Source organism: Bufo bufo, chromosome 6 (assembly GCF_905171765.1).
Source record: "Bufo bufo chromosome 6, aBufBuf1.1, whole genome shotgun sequence".
Taxonomy (NCBI): domain Eukaryota; kingdom Metazoa; phylum Chordata; class Amphibia; order Anura; family Bufonidae; genus Bufo; species Bufo bufo.
This window is the reverse complement of record NC_053394.1, coordinates 290,584,365-290,597,304: the sequence shown is the minus strand read 5'-3', so window position 1 is coordinate 290,597,304 and position 12,940 is coordinate 290,584,365.

Genomic DNA, 12,940 nt, shown 5'->3' with positions numbered 1-12,940 from the left:
GCCAGGCAGCAAGGGGCAGACCCCCCTCCCTCCCCATTTTGAATATCATTGGTGGCCAGTGTGCGGCCCCCCCCGGCCCCCCCTCCCTCCATCTATTGTATTATCATTGGTGGCCAGTGTGCGCCCGGCCCCCCCTCCCTCCCTCTATTGCATTATCATTGGTGGCCATTGTGCGGCCCCCCCCGGCCCCCCCTCCCTCTATTGTATTATCATTGGTGGCCAGTGTGCGTCCCCCCCTCCCTCCCTCTATTGTATTATCATTGGTGGCCAGTGTGCGCCCCCCCGGCCCCCCCTCTATTGTATTAATATCATTGGTGGCCAGTGTGCGGCCTGCCCTCGACCCCCCCCGATCATTGGTGGCAGCGGAGAGTTCCGATCGGAGTCCCAGTTTAATCGCTGGGGCTCCGATCGGTAACCATAGCAACCAGGACGCTACTGCAGTCCTGGTTGCCATGGTTACTTAGCAATATTAGAAGCATCATACTTACCTGCTGCGCTGTCTGTGACCGGCCGGGAGCTCCTCCTACTGGTAAGTGACAGATCATTATGCAATGCGCCGCACAGACTTGTCACTTACCAGTAGGAGGACCTCCCGGCCGGTCACAGACAGCGCAGCAGGTAAGTATGATGCAGTAGCGTCCTGGTTGCCATGGTTACCGATCGGAGCCCCAGCGATTAAACTGGGACTCCGATCGGAACTCTCCGCTGCCTCCAATGATCGGGGGGGGGGGGGGGGAGAGGGGTGGCCGCACACTGGCCACCAATGATATTAAAACAATAGAGGGGGGGCCAGGGGGGGCGCACACTGGCCACCAATGATAATACAATAGAGGGAGGGGGGGGGCCGTGGGGGCCGCACACTGGCTACCAATGATAATACAATAAAGGGAGGGAGGGGGGGCCGGGGGGGGCCGCACTGGCCACCAATGATATTAATACAATAGAGGAAGGGGGGGCCGCACTGGCCACCAATGAAATTAAAACTGGGGAGGGAGGGGGGTCTGCCCCCTGCTGCCTGGCAGCCCCTGATCTCTTACAGGGGGCTATGATACGCACAATTAACCCCTTCAGGTGCAGCACCTGAGGGGTTAATTGTGCGGATCACAGCCCCCTGTAAGAGATCGGGTGCTGCCAGGCAGCAGGGGGCAGTCATGTACACAGTTCGTAGTATAGTCTAACTAGAAGCGTCCCCATCACTATGGGAATGCCTCTGTGTTAGAATATACTGTCGGATTTGAGTTTTCACAAAGTGAAAACTCAGCTCTGAAAAAGCTTTTATGCAGACGGATCTTCGGATCCGTCTGTATCAAAGTAGCCTACGGACACGGATCACGGACACGGATGCCAATTTTGTGTGCATCCGTGTTTTTTCACGGACCCATTGACTTGAATGGGTCCGTGAACCGTTGTCCGTCAAAAAAATAGGACAGGTCATATTTTTTTGACGGACAGGATACACGGATCACGGGTGCATTTTCCGAGTTTTCAACAGACCCATTGAAAGTCAATGGGTCCGCAGAAAATCACGGAAAACGGAACGGGTGCACACAACAGTCGTGTGCATGAGGCCTTAGTGGTCACAAACTGCTTGTGGTGTCGTAATTAAGAGGCAGAACGGCAAGTGTGGCTGTTAAAAGGGGTTGTCTGCCACCAAAACTGTTGCAGTCACCTAGGTAGCAGAACAAGATGTGTAAGTCCACATACAGCTCCTTAGGAGAGGTCTGATTAAAAGAGAGATGGAATGGCTTAGGGCTCTTTCACACTTGCGTTGTTCTGTTCCGGCATAGAGTTCCGTCGTCCTGATCAGGATTATCCCCATGCATTCTGAATGGAGAGAAATCCGTTCAGGATGCATCAGGATGTCTTCAGTTCCGGACCGGAAAGTTTTTTGGCCGGAGAAAATACCGCAGCATGCTGCGCTTTTTGCTCCGGTCAAAAATTCTGAACACTTGCCGCAAGGCCGGATCCGGAATTAATGCCCATTGAAAGGCATTAATCCGGATCCAGCCTTAAGCTAAACGTCGTTTCGGCGCATTACCGGATCCGACGTTTAGCTTTTTCTGAATGGTTACCATGGCTGCCAGGACGCTAAAGTCCTGTTTGCCATGGTAAAGTGTAGTGGGGAGCGGGGGAGCAGTATACTTACCGTCCGTGCTTCTCCCGGGGCGCTTCAGAGTGACGTCAGGGTGGCCCACGCGCATGGATGACGTGATCGCATGGATCACTTCATCCATGCGCATGGGGCGCTCTGACGTCACTCTGGAGTGCCCCGGGAGTCGCACGGACGGTAAGTATACTGCTCCCCCACTACTACTATGGCAACCAGGACTTTAATAGCGTCCTGGCTGCCATAGTAACACTGAACGCATTTTGAAGATGGATCAGTCTTCAAATGCTTTCAGTTCACTTGCGGTGTTACGGATCCGGCGGGCACTTCCGGCAAATGGAGTACACGACGGATCCGGACAACGCAAGTGTGAAAGAGGCCTTAGAGAGAAAGGCTCAAGAGAGTGTCACCTCTGAGTTGTTGATTGGATCTAGTGCAGCATGCCAGCCAAGAAAAGGTGTAAAGGGTTGGGAGCGCTGTGTGTGACTGACAACAGCTGGCTCCAGTAGAGTCCTGTGGTCATATTGGGATATACTGTGTGAATAGCCACTCTCTGTTTGGTATCTTCCTGCAGCGTTCCACTACGTGTGTGTGTGGGCACTGCTTAAAAGCACTTTTTACCCTAAAAACTGTATTATGCTGTATTGTGTAACTTTGTACTATTTATCTGCAAAATCCATGTTACCAGGCAGATTAGGTGTAATTTATACATCCCACCACTAGATGGGAATAAAATTTAGGTTCTATATATATACCTAGGTCAGGCCTAGTGAGGCAGATCAGAGTGGCCGAGTTAGTCAGTGGAGATCAGGGTTGAGAATGGGTCAGAGTCTAGAGCAGATCTGAGTAGATCAGATTAGATTAGTGGGAGAGAATGCAGAGTGAAGACTCCATAACACAGATTAGTGAGTGGAGCCAACTGCGCTATGAGGTAGTACTAAGATGTGAGGCGCAGAAGAGCGTTTTCCTTCTGTGGTCGGACTATACACTTGCATCCCTGACCAGTAGGAGAGAGTTTGCCTCCCTGGAATAGAAACAAGCTTCCTAAGGAATCATCGGTGATAAGAGCCATTATTTAGGGCTACAGACACCTTTGTGCATGGTGGAGGACTTATAGCTTCTGGCAGTCACACCATAACTCTGCGAGTTTACGAGTTTACCTGTCCCCAATGTTCAGCTTGTAGGGAAAGGACAAGGAATAGGACTGAGCACATCTACAGGAACAAGGTACACCTAACGCACAGCTCCAAGGCAAACCTAAAAAGCCTAGAAACAGTGGATTTGCAGAATCAACTCTGTTAACATCAAGAGACTGTATTTTGTACTGCTACCAACCAAAGTCATCAACAGTAAAAGTTGTGAGTTGCATCTTACCCTCATTACCTCATTATTACTACTAATGGTTGTACCACCATTAACGGTACTGGCGTCACGACAAAAACCATCAAGGGACTCAGCCGCAACAAGCACCCTAAGCACCCCTAACATCAAGGGCACCTCAACCACCATCTTGGCTGATGCTTCCCTACCACAGAGCGTGCCCCGGAGGATTTCGTGCTGTCCACCTCAACACTGTGCTGCCAGCCCAGGGAGGCTTTCTGCTAACCGTGAGTAAACTGATGAACTGTGTGTTATATTTTGGCCCCTCATCGGTCCACCGTGCACCTCACGTGTTGCCCCTTGCGCTACTGGCTGGCTGCATATCTTTTATTGACGTCACGAACAGGATATTAACCCTTGCGCCATATTTGAGAGACTGTCGCATGTGAATAAGCCCCTTTTTCTTTATTGAGAGACAGTTGCTTATTGTGCGCTGTTTTGGGCTACAGAACTGTTTAAACTGCTTGGAAAGTATATGGAGGTGCTATACTAGTCCCCAGCATAAAAATCGCAGTGTAAGGCTACTTTCACACTAGCGTTCTGCTGTCCGCTCGTGAGCTCCGTTTGAAGGGGCTCACAAGCGGAGCAGAACGCTTCCGTCCAGCCCTGATGCAGTCTGAATGGATGCGGATCCGCTCAGACTGCATCAGTCTGGCGGCGTTCAGCCTCCGCTCCGCTCGCCTCCGCACGGCCAGGCGGACAGCTGAACGCTGCTTGCAGCGTTCGGGTGTCCGCCTGGCCGTGCGGAGGCGAGCGGATCCGTCCACACTTACAATGTAAGTCAATGGGGACGGATCCGCTTGAAGATGACACAATGTGGCTCAATCTTCAAGCGGATCCGTTCCCCATTGACTTTCAATGTAAAGTCTGAACGGATCCGCGCAGGCTACTTTCACACTTAGAAAATTTTCTAAGTTTTAATGCAGACGGATCCGTTCTGAACGGATGCGAACGTCTGCATTATCGGAGCGGATCCGTCTGATGAAACATCAGACGGATCCGCTCCGAACGCTAGTGTGAAAGTAGCCTTAAAAGTGAGAAAATCCAACATTTGTGTGTCACTAAAAATGCTTGCTGTCAGTGAATAGACTGTTTATATGCACTTAAGATGGCCGCCGGAGCTCTTGTTTAAAAAAATATACTGCGGCATCACTGTGGACAAGTTAGCGACACCCTCTGAAGAGCGGGAAAATATTGTGCCGCCCACTGATGCAAAATTGTCTGGTCAAGCCTCTACCTTTACTGTGTTGTTTCTGAAAGGTCAGACCCTGTATGCAAAACGCAGCACCGCCCCCTCTGCCCTATGAGAAGTCCTGCTGCAGAGTGGAATGGGTGGAACTATGTGTGGAATATCAATGTGTCCATCTGTTAAATGTTGGGACAAAAACGCTGCCACCTATGAATATCTTCCTACCCAAAAGACTGCTCCATCATTATGTGTCACCAACCCATCAAACCCAATTGGAATACTGACCAGTGTGGTTCCGAACGCCCGATTCGCTGAGACCGCCCCTCGTGTGGTGGATAATGGTTACGCCGCTCCTGTCATTCAAACAGACCTGGGAGGCGGGCCTAACACTCAGGAAGAGCGTGACGTGCGTGCGCACATTAGAAGCAGAGACGCTGATTGCTGTAGAGAGAGAGAAGCGAAGTGGCGGAGCAGCATGATGGAAAGACAAGAGAGCTCTGCACCTGAAATCGAATCTGGACGGGACCCGGTCTCCGCTCCGACTTGGACCCCCACGAATATTACTCAGGAACTACAGGTTCGTGTGCAGGAGTTGTGGGACTGTCACTGGAGGGAGCGTAGTGGGGACTGCGGCCCTGAGTCTGCAGAGAGCAGTGCAGGTCAGCATGCAGTCGCGGTGCCGCGACACCAGCCACCGAAAATTGACGAAAGGTCCGGTTTGGTTGATAATACCTCTGCCATAGCGTGGCCCACCACGGAACAAACTTCCGCGCACCCATGCCTGCAAAAAATATAATGAGGGACTGACTCGTAAACTACTGGAGGCACCGGTCAAAGATTTCCCGGTACCAGTACGAAAACTGGGCCGAGTGCTGGACTTTTGTAAACAGCGGGGATTTGGATTTATCCGCGACATGGCGACTAACCGTGATTACTATGTCAATCGCCGGTCTGTGAAGAGAAAAGATCTTGCCCCTTGGCTACACAGCTTATACGTAAATGAAGTGGTCGAATCCACCCCTGCAGAGGGTACACGTGGACCCTATGCATCTGCAGTACGTCGGCCAGGACAACCCACAGAGACCCAGGAGCTTGATCAGGACTCTGAGTCTGAGGAAGATCCAGAAAAGGAACTTTCTACCGCCCCCGTGCGGCCTGCTGCAAAATATGTACCACCAAGTACTACACAGAATCTGTATGCTACTGGTTTTGCAGGAACTAATATTCTCTGCCAACCCGCCTTTGTCACCAAAGACCCTGATGTGAAGCCTAAACCTCAAAGAGAAAGGGTTAGGAGAAGAAGGCCCGAGCCACAAATCCTCACTACAGTTACAGAGGACTGTGCTATGCTATTTCAACAACTAGCTGTACAGCCGATTTTCTATCCCACCTTATAGAGAGGAACCTGCTGGTTCTTCAACACTGAAAAATCCATCTGAGGAATCAAATCCTGTGATCAGGAGTGAACCTACAGTTGGGCTCGCTTGTAACGTGAAAAAGGAACAGCCCCCTATCTTTGAGAAAGTGATGCAGGAACTTAACTTGCCATCCACACCTAAACAAAGAGTGATGGAGGGACAACCAGAGGGATCATCCCCTGATTCATGGAATTCTGGAAGCCCAATTCCAACAGACGTGTCATCATGTTCTGATCCCTACAACTAAGTAGGCCGTTCACTAACCATTACATGGAACAGGAGCTGCCAATTGTTTGAGAGGACTTCTCTTATTGTTTTTATTTTTGAGCCCCTCTCTAAGTTCTTCTTGCAAGGACTCCATCCAGGACTCCACCTAATCCAGAAAGTTTTGCACCACATTTGTGTGTTTTATCATGTTTAACCCCTTTTTACCCCATTTTTAGGTTATCAAGGAACTTTGTTAATGCAACGTTTAAAGTATAATACCCAGAAAGACTTTTCTGTGCTTATCCGTTCGACAACAAAATTTTTGCACTTTAAAAAGGTTTTATACATGTTTTATACCCCATTTTAGGTATGGACTTTGTCTTCTGTACCACATCATGGACTTTACTGCCCTTATGTGAGATCATTCTCTAATAACCATTTTTGGCCGTAACACATCTACCATAAAAAAAAAGTGTATGTGATATATTTTATATATTTGCCTAGAATGTATTTTTGTGCATAACCCTTTATTCACAGGAGGTTATTGAAGAGTCATGATAATACATTGCAATGTCTATATTCACATATTTGGAGGTGTGTATTTGGTGTATTTCAGGACACGGCTTAGAGATCCACAGCTTCAGACATTGCCAACATCGAGGGCGACTTACATTTTACCATGGGGGTATGCAGCATCCCACTACGTGTGTGTGGGCACTGCTTAAAAGCACTTTTTACCCTAAAAACTGTATTATGCTGTATTGTGTAACTTTGTACTATTTATCTGCAAAATCCATGTTACCAGGCAGATTAGGTGTAATTTATAAAACTTAGGTTCTATGTATATACCTAGGTCAGGCCTAGTGAGGCAGATCAGAGTGGCCGAGTTAGTCAGTGGAGATCAGGGTTGAGAATGGATCAGAGTCTAGAGCAGATCTGAGTAGATCAGATTAGATTAGTGGGAGAGAATGTAGAGTGAAGACTCCATGACACAGATTAGTGAGTGGAATCAACTTCGCTATGAGGTAGTACTAAGATGTGAGGCGCAGAAGAGCGTTTTCCTTCTGTGGCCGGACTATACACTTGCATCCCTGACCAGTAGGAGAGAGTTTGCTTCCCTGGAATAGAAACAAGCTTCCTAAGGAATCATCGGTGATAACAGTCATTATTGAGGGCTACAGACACCTTTGCGCATGGTGGAGGACTTATAGCTTCTGGCGGTCAAACCATAACTCTGGGAAACAGACGAGTTTACTTGTCCCCAATGTTCAGCTTGTAGGGAAAGGACAAGGAATAGGACTGAGCACATCAACAGGAACAAGGTACACCTTACCCACAGCTCCAAGGCAAACCTAAAAAGCCTAGAAACAGTGGATTTGCAGACCAACTCTAAAAACATCAAGAGACTGTATTTTGTACTGCTACCAACCAAAGTCATCAACAGTAAAAGTTGTGAGTTGCATCTTACCACTGTCTACCTCAATATTACTACTAATGGTTGTACCACCATTAATGGTACTGGCGTCACGACAAAAACCATCAAGGGACTCAGCCGCAACAAGCACCCTAAGCACCCCTAACATCAAGGGCACCTCAACCACCATCTTGGCTGATGCTTCCCTACCACAGAGCGTGCCCCGGAGGATTTCGTGCTGTCCACCTCAACACTGTGCTGCCAGCCCAGGGAGGCTTTCTGCTAACCGTGAGTAAACTAATGAACTGTGTGTTATATTTTGGCCCCTCATCGGTCCACCGTGCACCTCACGTGTTGCCCCTGCGCTACTGGCTGGCTGCATATCCACCCTCTTTCAAACATTCAGTACTACATTACTAAAGAAACCATCTCTTCACCCATAATGCGCAACTAACTATAGACTTGTCTCCACTCTCCCCTTCATTTCTAAACTCCTGGAGTGCTAAGTCTGTTTTTGCCTCATCTACTACCTTTCTGTTAACTCTGTCCTTGATCCATAATGATCTGGTTTCCACCCTCTACACTCTAAAGAACTGCCCTTACTAAAGTGACAACTGACCTCCTGACAGCTAAATGCAATGGTGATTACTCTCTGCTCATTCTCTGACACTGTAGACCACCATCTCCTCCGCACCTGCTCCAATCTATTGGCCTTAAAGACAGTGCTCTGTCCTTGTTTTCTTCCTATCTCTCTGGTCACTCCTTCCTTCAGTTATTTACTGTCATGCCCTGCTCTGGCTATGTGCGGAGGTCTGACAGGTTAGCTGCACGTGTGTAGCCTTTTGTTTTTGTTTTGGAGTTGAGCTATCCGCCTCCCTTTAGGTGCATTGGGTGGGGTAGTTAGTTTGAGTTTAAATTACGCCCACTCCCAGTGTCCTGTGCGGGTTATAGCTTCTGTCTGGCTCAGAGGAAGGAAGGAAGGATTTGCTGTTCCTGCTCAGTAAAGATAAGTTGGTTTTGCTATCTTGTGGTTGTCTGTCTAGGCTTTTAGAGAGACGCCGGCTCCCTCCAGGTCTTGAGGGAGCAGGCTGCCTCTTTCCCCCTTTCACCATCTTAGGGATTTTAGGGAATCTTCAGCCTAGGCACGGGGACACGTTATTTCCACCTTCAGGGTCTGAACGTGGGCATAGAAGTCTAGGGAGAGCTGGTAGGGATTGTCAGGAGGTGACCTTTATCCCCAGCTTTTTGCATAGACACTTGTTTTTTGTTATTCTGTGTATCTTGTATCCTGTCCACCGTGACATTATAACCCGCCAATACCTTGACTGCCATTTCTCAGCTGTTTTGAGATGGAGTCAATTGATGCGCTAGTTGATCGCATGCAGGGACTATCCCTAGAGGTTGCGGATATGCGTAATTCGGTCACACGGTGTCAGAATGCTCTGGCATCAGGTACAATAGGAGGTAGTCAAATTTATGGGGAGCCTAAAGTCGCTCTCCCTGATAGATTTGCAGGGGGTGTGAATGACTTTATCCGCTTTAAAGAGTCATGCAAGTTGTATTTTCAGCTGCTTCCATCTTTGTCTGGTGATGAGAGTCAGAGGGTAGGGATAATCATTTCCCTGCTTAAAGGGGACGCGCAATCCTGGGCCTTTTCTCTGCCGTCCGATTCTCTGGCCCTCCGGTCGGTGGAAGAATTTTTTAAAGCCTTGGGATTCATTTATGATGATCCAGATCGGGTCTCGATAGCGGAATCTAAATTGCTTAATTTATTACAAGGTGAACATACTGCAGAGGCTTACTGCGTTGAGTTTAGGAGATGGGCTACCGAGTCAGAGTGGAATGACCCCGCGTTACGTAGTCAGTTTTGTCAGTTGTAATCATCTGAGAGATTGAAAGATGCCCTTGCTTTTCATGAGTACCCGGATACATTGGAGAATGCTATGTCTTTGGCAGTACGATTAGATAGACGTATTAGAGAGAGGTGTAAGGTTCCCTCCACGCAAGGGATCCCTTCTGTTAATGGTTTCATCTTACCTGCTCCCCAGGGTGATATGACATGTAACTCTGGGGTAGGGGAGGAACCCATGCAGCTGGGTCAGGTATCTTTCCGTTCTGGTAGTAGGAACTTTAGGAAGTTGCATAAACTATGTTATTACTGTGGAAAAGGTGGTCATTTTATTTTTGCTTGTCCTTTTGTTAAACCGCATGTTAATGAGAAAAAATCACAAAGAGGTTTACTTAAAGAAAAAGAAAAAACATCCCTGACTCTTGGTAGTGAATGGGGTGGTGGAGCAAGCAGGTATGCAAGCTCCCTGTAATACTCGTTTTCTCCTTCCAGCTATGGTGGCGCTAGACTCAAGAAAATTTTTGGTTGAAGTATTCATTGACTGTGGTGTTGGGGTAAACCTTATTGATTTTCTTTTTCTTCAAAATCTGGGTCTAAGTACTTGCACTTTAGAAAGAGAGATTCCGGTTGTCGCAATTGATTCTTCCCCTCTTTCTCAAAGGAGTCTCACTCATATTGCTCATGGTATTCTGTTAAGGGTGAGTGATTCACATGTTGAGATCATGTCTTGTTTTGTCATGAAGGACTTGCCCGCTCCTATAGTCTTAGGATTACTGTGGTTGACAAAACATAACCCAATTATAGATTGGCAAGCAAGACAGATCATTGGTTGGAGCGAATTTTGTTCGGACAATTGTCTTGGCACATCTATCTCTGGTGTGTCTACTACGGCTTTAACTCAGTATCTCTCAGATTTTGCGGATGTCTTTTCGGAGGGTGGGGCTCAGGAATTGCCCCCTCATCGTGACTATAATTGTCCAATTAATATCATCCCAGGGGCTAAGTTGCCAAAGTCTCGGCTTTACAATCTTTCTCAGCCTGAAAGAGAGGTCATGCGGAAGTATATTGCCGAGAGTTTGGCAAAAGGTCATATTAGGCCATCTAAGTCTCCGGTGGCAGTGGGTTTATTCTTTGTAAAGAAAAAGGATGGATCGCTGAGACCTTGTTTGGATTTCCGGGAATTGAACCGTATAACGGTCCGTGATCCGTATCCCCTTCCTTTGATCTCTGATCTTTTTGATCAGATTGTTGGAGCCAAGGTGTTCTGCAAGTTGGATTTAAGAGGGGCCTACAATCTGATCAGAATCAAGGAAGGGGATGAGTGGAAAACGGCCTTCAACACGTACATTGTTATTTCGAGAATCTGGTTATGCCTTTTGGGTTAACTAACGTGCCAGCGGTATTTCAGCGATTCGTCAATGACATTTTCCATCATTTTGTGGGGAGGTTCGTGGTAGTTTACTTGGATGACATTCTAATTTACTCTCCTGATCTGAAGACCCATCAGGATCACGTGAGACAGGTTTTGACGATCCTTCGGGAGAATAAATGATATGTCAAATTGGAGAAATGTGTGTTTTCTGTGCAGGAGCTTCCGTTTCTGGGATATCTGCTTTCTGACTCTGGTTTTCGTATGGACCCCGAAAAGGTCCGGGCGGTTCTGGAATGGGACCGACCGGAGAATCAGAAAGCTTTGATGCGGTTTTTGGGGTTTACTAATTATTATAGAAAATTTATCTTGAACTACACTCACCTAAAGAATTATTAGGAACACCATACTAATACAGTGTTGGACCCCCTTTTGCCTTCAGAACTGCCTTAATTCTACATGGCATTGATTCCACAAGGTGCTGATAGCATTCTTTAGAAATGTTGGCCCATATTGATAGGATAGCATCTTGCAGTTGATGGAGATTTGAGGGATGCACATCCAGGGCACGAAGCTCCCGTTCCACCACATCCCAAAGAAGCTCTATTGGGTTGAGATCTGGTGACTGTGGGGGCCATTTTAGTACAGTGAACTCATTGTCATGTTCAAGAAACCATTTTTCCAGTCTTCAACAGTCCAATTTTGGTGAGCTCGTGCAAATTGTAGCCTCTTTTTCCTATTTGTAGTGGAGATGAGTGGTACCCGGTGGGGTCTTCTGCTGTTGTAGCCCATCCGCCTCAAGGTTGTGCGTGTTGTGGCTTCACAAATGCTTTGCTGCATACCTCGGTTGTAACGAGTGGTCATTTCAGTCAACGTTGCTCTTTTATCAGCTTGAATCAGTCGGCCCATTCTCCTCTGACCTCTAGCATCCACAAGGCATTTTTAACCACAGGACTGCCGCATACTGGATGTTTTTCCCTTTTCACACCATTCTTTGTAAACCCTAGAAATGGTTGTGCGTGAAAATCCCAGTAACTGAGCAGATTGTGAAATACTCAGACCGGCCCGTCTGGCACCAACAACCATGCCACGCTCAAAATTGCTTAAATCACCTTTCTTTCCCATTCTGACATTCAGTTTGGAGTTCAGGAGATTGTCTTGACCAGGACCACCCCCCTAAATGCATTGAAGCAACTGCCATGTGATTGGTTGACTAGATAATCACATTAATGAGAAATAGAACAGGTGTTCCTAATAATTCTTTAGGTGAGTGTATTCTACTATTGTAAAACCCCTGACCGATATGACTAAAAAGGGCGCCGACATCTCGGTCTGGTCCGATGAGGCATTGCAGGCCTTTTCGGCTATTAAGGAATGTTTCGCGTCTGCTCCCATTCTGGTGCAGCCCGATGTGTCTCAGCCATTCGTGGTGGAGGTTGATGCATCAGAAGTGGGGGTTGGAGCAGTGCTGTCGCAGGGTTCATCTCCTGGCAAATGGGTTCCGTGTGCTTTTTTTTTCCAAGAAGCTCTCGGTCGCCGAGAGGAATTATGATGTAGGAGATAGGGAATTGCTGGCCATCAAATTGGCCTTTGAGGAATGACGTCACTGGTTGGAGGGGGCATCTCATCCTGTTACAGTATATACGGATCATAAGAATTTGGCTTACCTGCAATCTGCCAAGCGTCTGAATCCTAGACAGGCCAGATGGTCACTGTTCTTTACCAGTTTTAATTTTGTGGTTACTTTTCGCCCGGGGGTTAAAATCATCAAGGCAGATGTGTTGTCTCGCAGTTTTCCTGGGGGATGTGATTCAGAGGATCCTGCTCCGATTTTGGCTGATGGGGTGGTGGTCTCCGCTCTGTACCCCGAATTGGAGATGGAGGTGTTGGGAGCCCAGGAGGGGGCTCCTGGTTCTTGTCCCCCAGGGAGGTTGTTTGTTCCTGATGGACTGCGATACAAGGTATTCAAGGAACATCATGATACTGTCCTTGCTGGACATCCTTGTG